General features: G+C 35.3%; 1 long non-coding RNA gene across 1 annotated transcript in view; it reads left to right on the forward strand.

The window, feature by feature from the left end:
* LOC102130544 (uncharacterized) overlaps positions 1-9,992 on the forward strand; it is a 35,148-nt gene extending 25,156 nt beyond the window's left edge. Inside the window, exon 3 of the long non-coding RNA XR_001486049.3 lies at positions 9,871-9,992. This is a non-coding gene — a long non-coding RNA (uncharacterized lncRNA). The remainder of the gene's footprint in view (positions 1-9,870) is intronic.
* The last annotated feature ends 2,097 nt before the right edge of the window (positions 9,993-12,089 follow it).

Raw genomic sequence — 12,089 nt, forward strand, 5'->3', positions numbered from 1 at the left:
CCTTAACTATCTCCTAAATATAAAGGTCTATGCTAATTGGTAGATTATATAGTAGTACAGAAAACAGCCCTAAGCTCTACATTCATGGAGCCTACAGTGTCATTTTTGGAAACAGGTATTAACAGATATAGATATAGATAGATATAGATACACATGCATATAGTCACACACACTTATACACACACATGCACATACATACAGATAGATACAGATATATAGGTATCATTCTAATAACTACAACAGTTTTGGAAAGTCAGGGTTCTATCCCATGTATTTAAAACAAAGACTAAATGACTGCTTGTTGGGAAAGGTAGTGAAGTACACATTTCCATAACAGACCCAGGAGTTGGGCTAGATTTGTATTCTCAAACCAGGCTACATGTCAAAATCACCTGGGAAGCTTTTACAAAGTACAGATTGCCTGGCTCCACTCAGACCTACTGAATTAATCTCCAGGGGCCAGAACCTGGGCATCCATTTTGCTAAAATCGCACCCCAGGTTATTCTTATGTTACTATGAAGCCTGAAAGCATTGGGCTGGATGCCCTCTAGGTCTCTTTCTACTCAGAGATTTTATGATCCTGTGTTTCTGTGAATAAAAAGATGATACTTTGATACACCTGTGGCCTTTGAAATTTCTTTTATTTTCATATGCTGAATGTTTAAAGATACTCCTGATTTCACAAATGAGACACAATGCAGTTTTACTGGGAAAGCTACTTTTAAGATTCTGCAGAAGATTTGCTACAAAATATAACATTTGGTATTATTGTCTAACAACATAGAGTAAAATTGCATAAAATCAAGACCTCATGTCATTAAAGACGTGCAAGCATGAGAGCGTACCATTTATATTTCCTATGGTGCTTCAGAATATCGTGTTGCACATAGGAGATATTTAATAAATGTTTGCTATACCAAATATTGGATAGCTTCAGATATGATATTTCAGAGTGCCCATCTTTTTGGCTGGTCTTGCCTGTTTGCTAAGTGTAGAAGATGAAACTTATACCAAGAATGAAAACCCTTAACTTTATAATATGTCTCAGTGTGATCTCTGTAGGTAATGTTATAAGCGCTATTTATCATTGTCAGAGCCTGATCTCTGCCTGTCTCGAGAAACATATATTTACCATTTTGCAATAACTTTTAAATTCTTACCTGGAAGCAGAAAGCAAGAAGACTAAAGTTCTAAAAAATAGGATATAATATCAAAATAACCAGTCGATCCTGGGAAAAAGAAAATCCATTAGTTGATTTAATGGAAATAACAAGTTGACTATTTTTATTTCAGCTACACATACCAGTGTTGTACAAGCTGCTAGGATTCAGGAATTATTGAAAAAACCCCAGCTACAACCATTTACTGTTAGTGAATAAATATTTGGTTTGGTGAATACATGATATTGCTGAAATAGCAAACTCTGGGTAAAGGTGTATATTAAAATCAGCATTTAGCAATTGCTTGTTAAGTAAACAATTGAATTGATAAATAAATATATAAAAAGATGGTTGTCAAACCTCAACAAACATGGATTTTTCAGTCTGATTGAACTAAAAATGCAATTCAAATTAGTTTTTAAATGTACTTTAAAAAATCTCCAATGGCTTCTCCTTTCACTGCTTAAACACTCAACTTATCTTCATGGCATCCAAGATCCTGCATAATTCACCCATTGCCAGTCTTCCCTATTATTTAGTATCACTCTTCTCCATTTTAAAAAAATATACTTCAGTCACACCATTCGTCTCTCAGTTCTTTGATGCACCCAGCTATTTCCTGACCCAAGGATTTCACATACCCTGTTTTTTTTGAGGGGACTGACTCCTTATCATTCTGGTCTTCCACTTAATAGCTGTGTGCTTTTGTCACTTCTTGGGTTTGAATCTTGATCCCACTGTTTCCTAGTTCTGTGTCCTTGAATAAGTTATTCGATCTCTCTGAGCTTCATGGTTTTCTTTTTAAATATATAAAAGCCACCAATCATATCCATCTCATAAGAACGCTATAAGGAATGTGTACAAAATTGATGGAAAATGCTTAGAACAGTGTGTTACACACAGTAAGCGTGTAGTACCTGTTGCTTATTATTTTCATACTTTATAATTACTACATGTATTTGTGGTTTTTTTTGAGGGGTGGTGGGGTACAGAGTCTCACTCTGTCGCCCAGGCTGGAGTGCAGTGGCAGGATCTCAGCTCACTGCAACCTCCGTCTCCTGGGTTCAAGCAATTCTCCTGCCTCAGCCTCCAGAGTAACTGGGATTACAGGCCCGCACCACTATGCCCAGTTAATTTTTGTATTTTTGGTAGAGACTGGGTTTCACCGTATTGGTCAGGTTGGTCTCGAACTCCTGACCTCGTGATCCACCCACCTCGGTCTCCCAAAGTTCTGGAATTACAGGCATGAGCCACTGTGCCTGGCCTTTTTGAATTTTTAATCTGTTTCTTTGATTAGACTGTCTCTGCAAGGAGAGAAGAGGACCACCACGCCACACACCTTTAATATAAAGAGCACCAGACCCAGAGTAAGGATGCCTAAGTTTGTCAACTCAGGCATTCATTCTTATTTTACCTTGAAGAAACGGCATCATTTGTTTTCTGAAATTCCATTTTCTCATCTGCAAAAACAAAAAAAAAGAGACAAAATCTTCCATTTTTTCTCTGGCTTTTAAATAAGGATAAGTCTACTTTGCAAACCGTTAAGTACCATTTCAAAGGTAATATGATTATTTCGACTTTGAAAAAGATTCTCGAAAGTGCATTTTCATCCAAGCCCAGTGGCTCATGCCTGTGATCCCAGCACTTTGGGAGGCCGAGGCAGGCGGATCACCTGAGGTCGGGAGTTCGAGACCAGGCTGACCAACATGGAGAAACCCCTCGTCTACTATAAACAAACAAACAAACAAACAAATAAATAAAGATAAAAATTAGCCAGATGTGGTGGTGGGCACCTGTAATCCCAGCTACTCGGGAGGCTGAGGCAGGAGAATCGTGTGAACCTGGGAGGTGAAAGTTGCAGTGAGCCGAGATCATGCCACTGCACTCTAGCCTCAGCAACAAGAGAGAAACTCCGTCTCAAAAAAAGAAAAAAAGAAAAAGAAAATCCATTTTCATTTACCTGGTAAATAATAAAATTATTTGAGAACTAATGATGAGAAAAGGTCATTTGAGAAAATGTATGGGCTTAACAGTTTCCTAGTATATGTACTCACAAGTTTAAAGGATACGTGGAGGATGAATTTATGGTGTGATGAGATAATGCCCTTCTAAAAAGAAATAAAGAATTTGGTTCTCATTCTGGATTTTGGTTTCTTTTTCCATTTTTATTTCTCCAATGTAAGAGTGATGGACTTCTTTATAAAGTATTTATTTCTCTAATCTGAATAAAAACTTTTGTATCCAAAATTGAATTTTTATCCAGATTTGATTGAGTATGGGTGTATGTGGCTGTATACAATCAATTTAATTTTTTCTTTTATTTTCCTTAGCATGATAAATGGTCAAAATGATTGGAGAATCATAATAAATTACTTATTAAATATTTCCAGGAAATTCTGATTTTCATTTCATTGAAAATTTATCTTCTGAGAAAGAGAATATTAGAAGGTGAAAAATTATATCGAATGGCAGGAAGTTGTCCTAGAATATATCTATATTTCAATTGGGACCTTTGATCTGGGCCTTGCTTCCTATTTCATCAGCCGTTGGACATAATATTTTATAAAAGAAAAGTATCCCAAGTAAGATGAGAGAAAACATTCTCACTTTTATCAGGCATTACCCTGAGTTATAATTACCAATTTCCTTAATTAAATGGATAGATTTTATCAAGACAATAGCAATTATTCATTATAATCACTTACCAAAAACTGAAAGTACTGTATTATCTATTTGATAATTTAATGGGGTATAATCAATCTTTATTAATTTTATATGTAAGAAAAATTTTTAAATATTACTCAGAGAAAACCTGAATCTAACATTGCTGCTACTAATGCTTAATTATGCACATATCTTATTAATGGAGATTACAGAAATTAGTATTAATTTCAGTCTGTGAGCTGATAACACTGTAAAAGTTCTGTACCTGTGCAACTATATCTCTGTTGTTGACAAAGTACTTATATATACCACATAATTTTTGATCTTCTAGTAATCGATTGAAGTTAAACAGGGTAGATATTATTCATCACATCTTATTAATAAGAAAGCTGGAACTTAGAGAAAACCTTTATGGGTTGACCTGTCTGAAGGTTATTTGAATTGAGATAAGGGCACAGATATACAGAGTAAGTTTAGGATTTTTTTCCAGCAAATCACAGAATACAATTTTGAAAACTACAAGGATTGTAGTTCCCAAATATGAGCCTTAGGAAAGTTACTCTCTTAGTCTCAGATGTTTTATTTTATTTTTTTGCATGTAAATGTGGATGGTAGCTTTGTGGTGAGGACAGTGAATGATGATGTTACACCCAAGTATGCATGTACGTATGTATTTATGTTCATGTAGGTTTGTATGTTCTGAAGGACACATAATTATTGATATTTCTCGTAATAGAATCACAAAATTTTAGAATTGAGAGGACTGAATGATTACAAATTTTCTTTGCTTTATCCGATTTTTGAATATTCTTCAGACGAGTAGCCAATCAGACTTTTGGGATTTAACTGAAAACAGATGGTTTTTGAGAACCTGCCCCGCCAATGGAGCTGAAGAGCTATCATGCATTTAACAGCCATTGAGCACTTATTATATGCCAGGCACCACACTAGACATACCGTTAATGTGATAATTTTGCATGTTGCATGCACTTTTCACGGAAAAAGTGTTTATAAAAAATATATTAAAATTCATGTAGATATAAAATTAAAACTAGGTATCTGCATGGGAAATAGGTGTACATATAAAGGACAATGACCAGATCTGTTACTTTAGTGATTAGTTTGAAAGATTCCTATGACAAGAACTTTTCTTAGACTGGGAGAATGATGACCATTTCAATTTACATCTGTATTTGGTAAAATGTTGAGTGGTGAAACTGGGCCAGGATTTACATGATAGTAGCTTTGGAAAGGTGAAAAGAACAAGAACCATGGAGAGAGGCAGAGTAAGTGAGAGAGAGAGAGAGAGACAGAGAGAGATCTATTAGGTTGGTGCAAAAGTAATTGCAGTTTTTGCCATATATATATATAAATATATACAAAAATACATATACACACATACAGAGAAATGTGTGTGTATATACATATGGACATATATACACATACACCTTAAACATTTGTCTATATAAACATACATATATTACACATATATATATATTTATATATATATATATATTTTTAGATGGAGTTTCACTCTATTGCCCAGGCTGGAGTGCAGTGATGCGATCTCAGTTCTCTGCCATCTCTGCCTCCCAGGTTCAAGTGATTCCCCAGCCTCAGCCTCCTGAGTAGCTGGGATTACAGGCGCATGGTACCACGCTCAGCTAATTTTGTATTTTTAGTAGAGACGAGGTTTCGCCGTGTTGGCCCGGGTGGTCTTAAACTCTTGACCACCTCGACCTCCCAAAGTGTTGGGATTACAGGCATGAGCCACCATACCTGGCCTATAAACATGTATTTTATAAAGAATTTCATATATACCAAATACACATATATAGTACACATACATATGTATACACATAATATATCTATTTAATTCATAATATACCTATTTCAGTCTTAAAACAATTTTAAAACCCTTTTAGACATGAATATCTTCATTTAATTTTCAAATATTTAAAGAAATTTGAGGCTCAGAGACAATAATTCTTCACTGTTGCAATTTAAGCTTACAGTCTTTTTTTGAGCAAAAATATGGCTGGGATTTGAGCTTGCGTAGAATTTAAAACCCATGTGTTTTTTTACTACACCATACTGTTTCCAGTTTGTAGCCTAAATGTTGTTATGAAAGAAGCTTCTGGTATGAAAAGAAATAGAAGAAAATAGAACATAGTAAACCCTGAGAAGATAAAAAGATTACAGCAGAATGATATTTTGCTGGGACCTCATAACTGTTCAAAACTGTCAGCAACTGGGATTTTTTTCTTTGAAACGGAGTCTGGCTCTGTTGCCCAGGCTGGAGTGCAGTGGCGTGATCTCAACTCACTGCAAGCTCCGCCTCCCAGGTTCACGCCATTCTCCTGCCTCAGCCTCCCGAGTAGCTGGGACTACAGGCGCCCGCCACCGCGCCCGGCTAATTTTTTGTATTTTTAGTACAGACGGAGTTTCACCACCGTGTTAACCAGGAAGGTCTTGATCTCCTGACCTCGTGGTCTGCCCGTCTCGGCCTCCCAAAGTGTTGGGGTTACAGGCGTGAGCCACCGTGCCTGGCCCCACAACTGGCATTTTTAATCTACAGAAATGAAAGATAATCTGTACCTAGATTTCTGCTGTTTCACTTTATGTTACGTAGTCCTCACATGGTATTTGATGTGGCAACATGCTTTGCCCCATCCATTTCATGTACCCTGAATGGATGCTTGTGGGTTTTAGCCTTTCCTTGCTTGTAGCTAATGTGTTTTTACTACTAATTTGCTAAAGTCTCTGAGCAAAACGCTGCTGAAGAACTCATGCTTTGGTACTAGAAGTGTGTTCTCTAACTGGGGAACTGTTTCACTTACCTGAAAGATAATTAACCTTCTCACAGAGTGCAGCGAGCTCTCATTCTGAAGTTTGAAGAGTGACTCCATGCGGAACCAAGGTTGCAGGAACTCCTCTATTCTTGCCTGGATTTTGATCTTTCGCCCTTCCGAATTTGTAAACAAAACCTTCGCTCTAGGCTTGAAAATTCTTACAGTGAAATCTCTGGCCAAAACAAAATGATTCTTCCAAAATGTGGAGAAAAATTGGCCAGATTTGAGAGTGTTTTGGATTGAAAGTGGCAACCGTGTGCCAATATCACAAAGAACATACACATTGCCTCTGCTTACACTCGTTTGTGCATAAATTACAGATTATGTGGCTACAATCAATGCTGTGCAGAAAAAGTCATGCACAGTCTCTGGTATTTTGTGTAAGAGACTAGTTGCTCACTTTGTGGTGGCTGGATTTTATACATAAGAATTTCCCTTCACATTTTGCAATTTATCTACAATATTTTTTATGTCAAAGCACACCATTATCTTGAAGCCATTCCATAGTATCACTAGTAATAGTTCTTTGTTTCTTAACAACAGAAGTTCAAGACCCTATTTAATAAGATTTCATGAACTGGTTGATTCTATAGCAAGGTTTAAAGACAGAATGGTTTCACTTTTGACACTTGGTCTTTTCACTAATAAGAAAAAAAAGCAAGTAACAGTCTCTGGTAAAACACTAAAAGACATCTGAAAACATATTTTATAAAACAAACAAAATGATTCTGTCATGCTTTTGTGTTATATTTGTATAGATTAATTTACAAAAGTCATTTACATGTATTAACTCTTGTTTAATAATTTGAATTAATAAAAACTTTGAGTATTTGCTTTTTAGTAATCATTGAGCTAGGCATATGTAATCTTCAATATAATTGTGTGAGGCAGGTTGTATTATTTTTGGTTCTGAGAAGAGGAAAACGAGGCATAGAGAAATTAAATTATATGACCAAGGTTACACACAGTTAATCTTGTTAGAGACATTGCTCAAAGATCTTTTGTTTCCAAATCTAGTATCCCTTTTGTGACATTTCGCCTCTATTATGTAATGAGAGATAACTCCCTTAGGAATTAATGTCATTCTTATCTACACTCAAATTATTTAATAACACTGCAGAAAACAGTCCATCCTGAGCAGATCTAAGAATTTCCCAAAATGAGCTATTTGAAAAATTTCCAAATTATTCCTAACCACTATGTATTGGGCAATAAAAGAAATTGCTTTCTTGTATTTTCCCCTTTGTGTTTGTGTACCTGCTCACAAAAATCATCTCATACATAATGCAAGGTAATAAACTACAGCGTGTAATGGTGTAATGGTTACAAAGCCTTGCCCATGTGGAAATAGAACTGGAAATCCATTACTAGTGATGCACCCTTCAAATGCAATTCAAGTTTCACAAACATTAAACAATTTGGGCAGGCACTTGCAGCCAATGTTTCCTCTGAGTGTTTTTAGGTGTCTCATCATCATGTTATTATTCTAAAATGCCAGGAAGAATTAACAATTTCCTTCAGGTAAATCACTATGAGTTGAAATGCCAAACAGGAGTAACCATTGCCCATTTTCTTCTGGGAAAGATAATATGAGCTCCCTATTCACAAGTTGTTTTCTCTTAAAATGATAGTTCTCTTGAAATTTCATTTTCTCTGTGGCTTCTAAAATATGTTGGCATTTGATCACAATCTCAAATAAAATTGGTGTTTTTCTAATAGAAAAAGCACATTCTCATTCACTTACAAAAAGGTGAATATAATTGATTAGTGGCTCTGTTTCCTTTTGTATATGAAACAAAATAATTTCTAGTTCTCAATGGATTAAAATAAATTTCCTTTACCAAAAAAAAATTTCACCCAGCTAAATAAATAATCTTGTTTACATAGACTGGTTTTATTCTCAGGAAGCATTCATTAGAAGTGTCTAAATATATCTGGTTTTGAGGTATTTTCTTGCTTTTTTTCAGAAGGGAAGAGCTTCTGAGACTCTCTTGTTTATTTCTTAGGGAAAAAAAACTTTATAATTTACAATTTTTTTTGTCTTTGAAATGCACACTTAAAGACATTCGTTTTTTGGCACTACGTTGTTATCCCATTGAGCTGAAAAATTTTTGATCTTTGTACAGGGCAGAAGTAGGGAGATTCAAGCAAAGAATTTAAGTACAATAAAACATTATCTTAGAAACATCCCCTTCTTATCCACTTTACTTCTGTTTGGTGAAAAGAAATTTTCTCTCTCTCTTTCTGGATGTTTTTTTTAATGTAAAAGTTCTCCAAAGTAGAGAGAATAGGGTGATTTACTAAGTGCTCATCACTCACAAAACTTATTTCATCTATACTCCTCCCTACTTCTACCTTCAGAATATTTTGAAGCACATCTCTTTTCATTCTTAAATATTTCAGTATATTTATATAAGATAGTCATTGTATTTGGCAACCATAACCATAATACTATTAACCTAGCAATTAGTACTTCCTAACATTATCAGAAAGGCAATTATTGTTCAAGTTTCCCTGATAGTTTGTAAAACGTCGTTTTCCATTTGATTTGTTCAATTTGTGATCCACTCAAGGCCTACACAGTACACTTCTCTGAGATTTCTGTAAATATCTTTCAATCTGTATGTTATCCCTTCATCATTTTTTTTATTCTTATTTTTTTTTTTTTTTTACAATTTGTAGAAGAAAATGATTTATTGCTCTGTGGTACTATTCACATTCTAGATGTTGCCAATTGCTTCCTTGTAATGTTTCTTGACGTCTTCCTCTACTTCTTTTGTTTTCTATAAATTGATAGTTTGATTTAAAAAAAAGTTTAGAATACTTCATAGGTTGGCTTGCACACTTCTTACTTGATCACATCATAGGTATATCATGACTGGTGTGTCTCTTTTTTACATGATGTTGTAGATCATATTATTGTTTAACACAGAATCTCTTCCTCCGTTGAATGCTTCCCTTTCCCCAGACTTCATGAGAGAAGTCTACCTCCCAACTACAGGGGTATTGAACTTAGCAATTTGGCTTGCTGTGGCTTATAGAATGGGAATGTGTATGAAATAGATCTGTGCCAAGACTGTGCCAAGACTACAAATGCGTTTGCATTGTCTGACTTAGCTTCTAGAATTCTTGCCCTCTGCCATGAGAATCATGTGTTTCAAATAGTAACTGCTTCTTTTATCTTGGGTTGCAGATTGTGAAGACAGAAGAAGTCAACCTGAAAACAAACCACAGTTTGGAATCAAGCCAAGGTTAGCATCAGTTGACCCACAGATCCAATTTCTTCATAATCAAGAAATAAATGTGTGTGTTTACATGCTATTGAGTTTTGAAATTACTTTTTGACCAACATCATTGCAGTAAAAGCTTAGTGATATAAATATTAATATTGATCAATGAATTGGGGTGTTATCAGATTGCTCTGTCCTCTTTTAACTTAATGGTTTTGGCAACCATTGATGATTATTGCATAGATCCTTTACCTCATTATGGGATGCGATGTGGTGATAGTCTAAGTCTGTCATTCCTCACTCATGTATTAATCCCAGCAGAGTACCTGAGAAGGAAACTTGGGTATGGTTTTGTAAACCAAAAATAAAATTCCGAAGTCCCCCCAACCATCTGAATAGACTTCCTCCTCAGCCAGGGCTGTTTTAAAATTTAACCCAAGAGATTGTTCCAGGCCACGATGAGAAGTGAGAGTAGAACATGCCTCATTATACCTCTCCAGCATTAACATCAACATAGACATTAAGTCTGATAAGAAACACCTAGCTGGAAACCATCATTCTCAGCAAACTATCACAAGAACAGAAAACCAAACACCGCATGTTCTCACTCATAGGTGGGAACTGAACAATGAGATCACTTGGACTCAGGAAGGGGAACATCACACACCGGGCCTATCATGGGGAGGGGTGAGGGGGGAGGGAGGAGGGATTGCATTGGGAGTTATACCTGATGTAAATGACGAGTTGATGGGTGCAGCACAGCAACATGGCACAAGTATACATATGTAACAAACCTGCACGTTATGCACATGTACCCTACAACTTAAAGTATAATAATAATAAATAAATTAAAAAAAAAAAAAAAAAAAGAAACACCTTGTAACCTATTCGCTCTAAAGCCTACTACCTAAAGGCTTCCTCTGCTAATAAGAATTTGGGTATTCATAACCCTTTATCTTAACCCAGGCATCCCTTTCTATGAATCCCAGGTCTTTAGATAAACTCAGCCAATCATCAACTAGAAAACTTTTAAATCTACCTATAAGCTAGATGACCCATCCCACCCTCAGTTCAAGTTGTCCTGCCTTTCTAGACCAAACCAATGTATTTCTTAAATGTGTTTGATTGATGTCTCATGTCTTAAATAAAATGTATAAAGCCAAGCTGTACCCGGGTCACCTTGGGCACATGTTCTCAGGACATCCTGAGGGCTGTGTCATGGGCCATGGTCACTCGTATTTGACTCAGGACAAATCTCTTTAATTATTTTACAGAGTTTGACTCTTATCATCAACAGTTTATAAAGGAAAGTCAGAGTAATTTTTTTAAAAATATGATTTCACTTTATTTGCTAGTTTTAAGAATAGTGAACTGTTTCTCTAGCATCCTCCAAAGATGAGCGACGTGATTTGGTTTAAATTATTATGTACTCATGGATTTCCATTAGTATAAAAATGTCAAACACTGTTTTATGTATATCCACCAATTGCTGATATTAATCTTTTGATGCTCACATTGTCTACTCTTACTATTTCTTCTTAAAAATATTAAGTTTCTTAAATATTAGAGCTAGAAACCTTTATTTTATTTTTCTAGTGGAGCTGCTTTTCTTTTATTTAAGACCTAGAAATTATTACTAAGTTTAGGGAGGCAGAGAAATTGCTGACAGTAAAATTCCCTGATAGACTGAATCAAAGGCAGTGAATGCTGACTGTTAGGAAATCCCAAGTGGAGTGCAGTGTATTGGAAAATGGCTCAAAGATCTACCATCTAAGATTAAGGGCCTTTGCAACTATTGGTAGGGGATTCCTGACATAAAGATGGTATCCCAGTTAAGTGATCTTCAGCAAATGGCAAATAAAGGATTAACTGCCGAGAGCATTAGCCCCACTAATTCAGTATTTATAGCCATTCAAGTTATTAGCTTTTTAATTAACATGGAAAGATCTGAAAGTACCTAATCATATCCCATTCTAATTATATTAACAGATTACACACATGAAAATTAAAATTTTGTTTTTCTAATATTCTCTTTAAGAATGTGCAAATAGAGTTGATGTTTTCTTAATAAATGTCTCTCAACTGTTATTATGTTTATAAACAGAATAGAAAAAATACAAGTTAATGGTATTCATTTAAGTACGTTGCATCCAGTTGGGATTATCGAATTAAAACAGGCTTT

Source organism: Macaca fascicularis, chromosome 16 (assembly GCF_037993035.2).
Source record: "Macaca fascicularis isolate 582-1 chromosome 16, T2T-MFA8v1.1".
In the NCBI taxonomy this organism is placed as follows: Eukaryota; Metazoa; Chordata; class Mammalia; order Primates; family Cercopithecidae; genus Macaca; species Macaca fascicularis.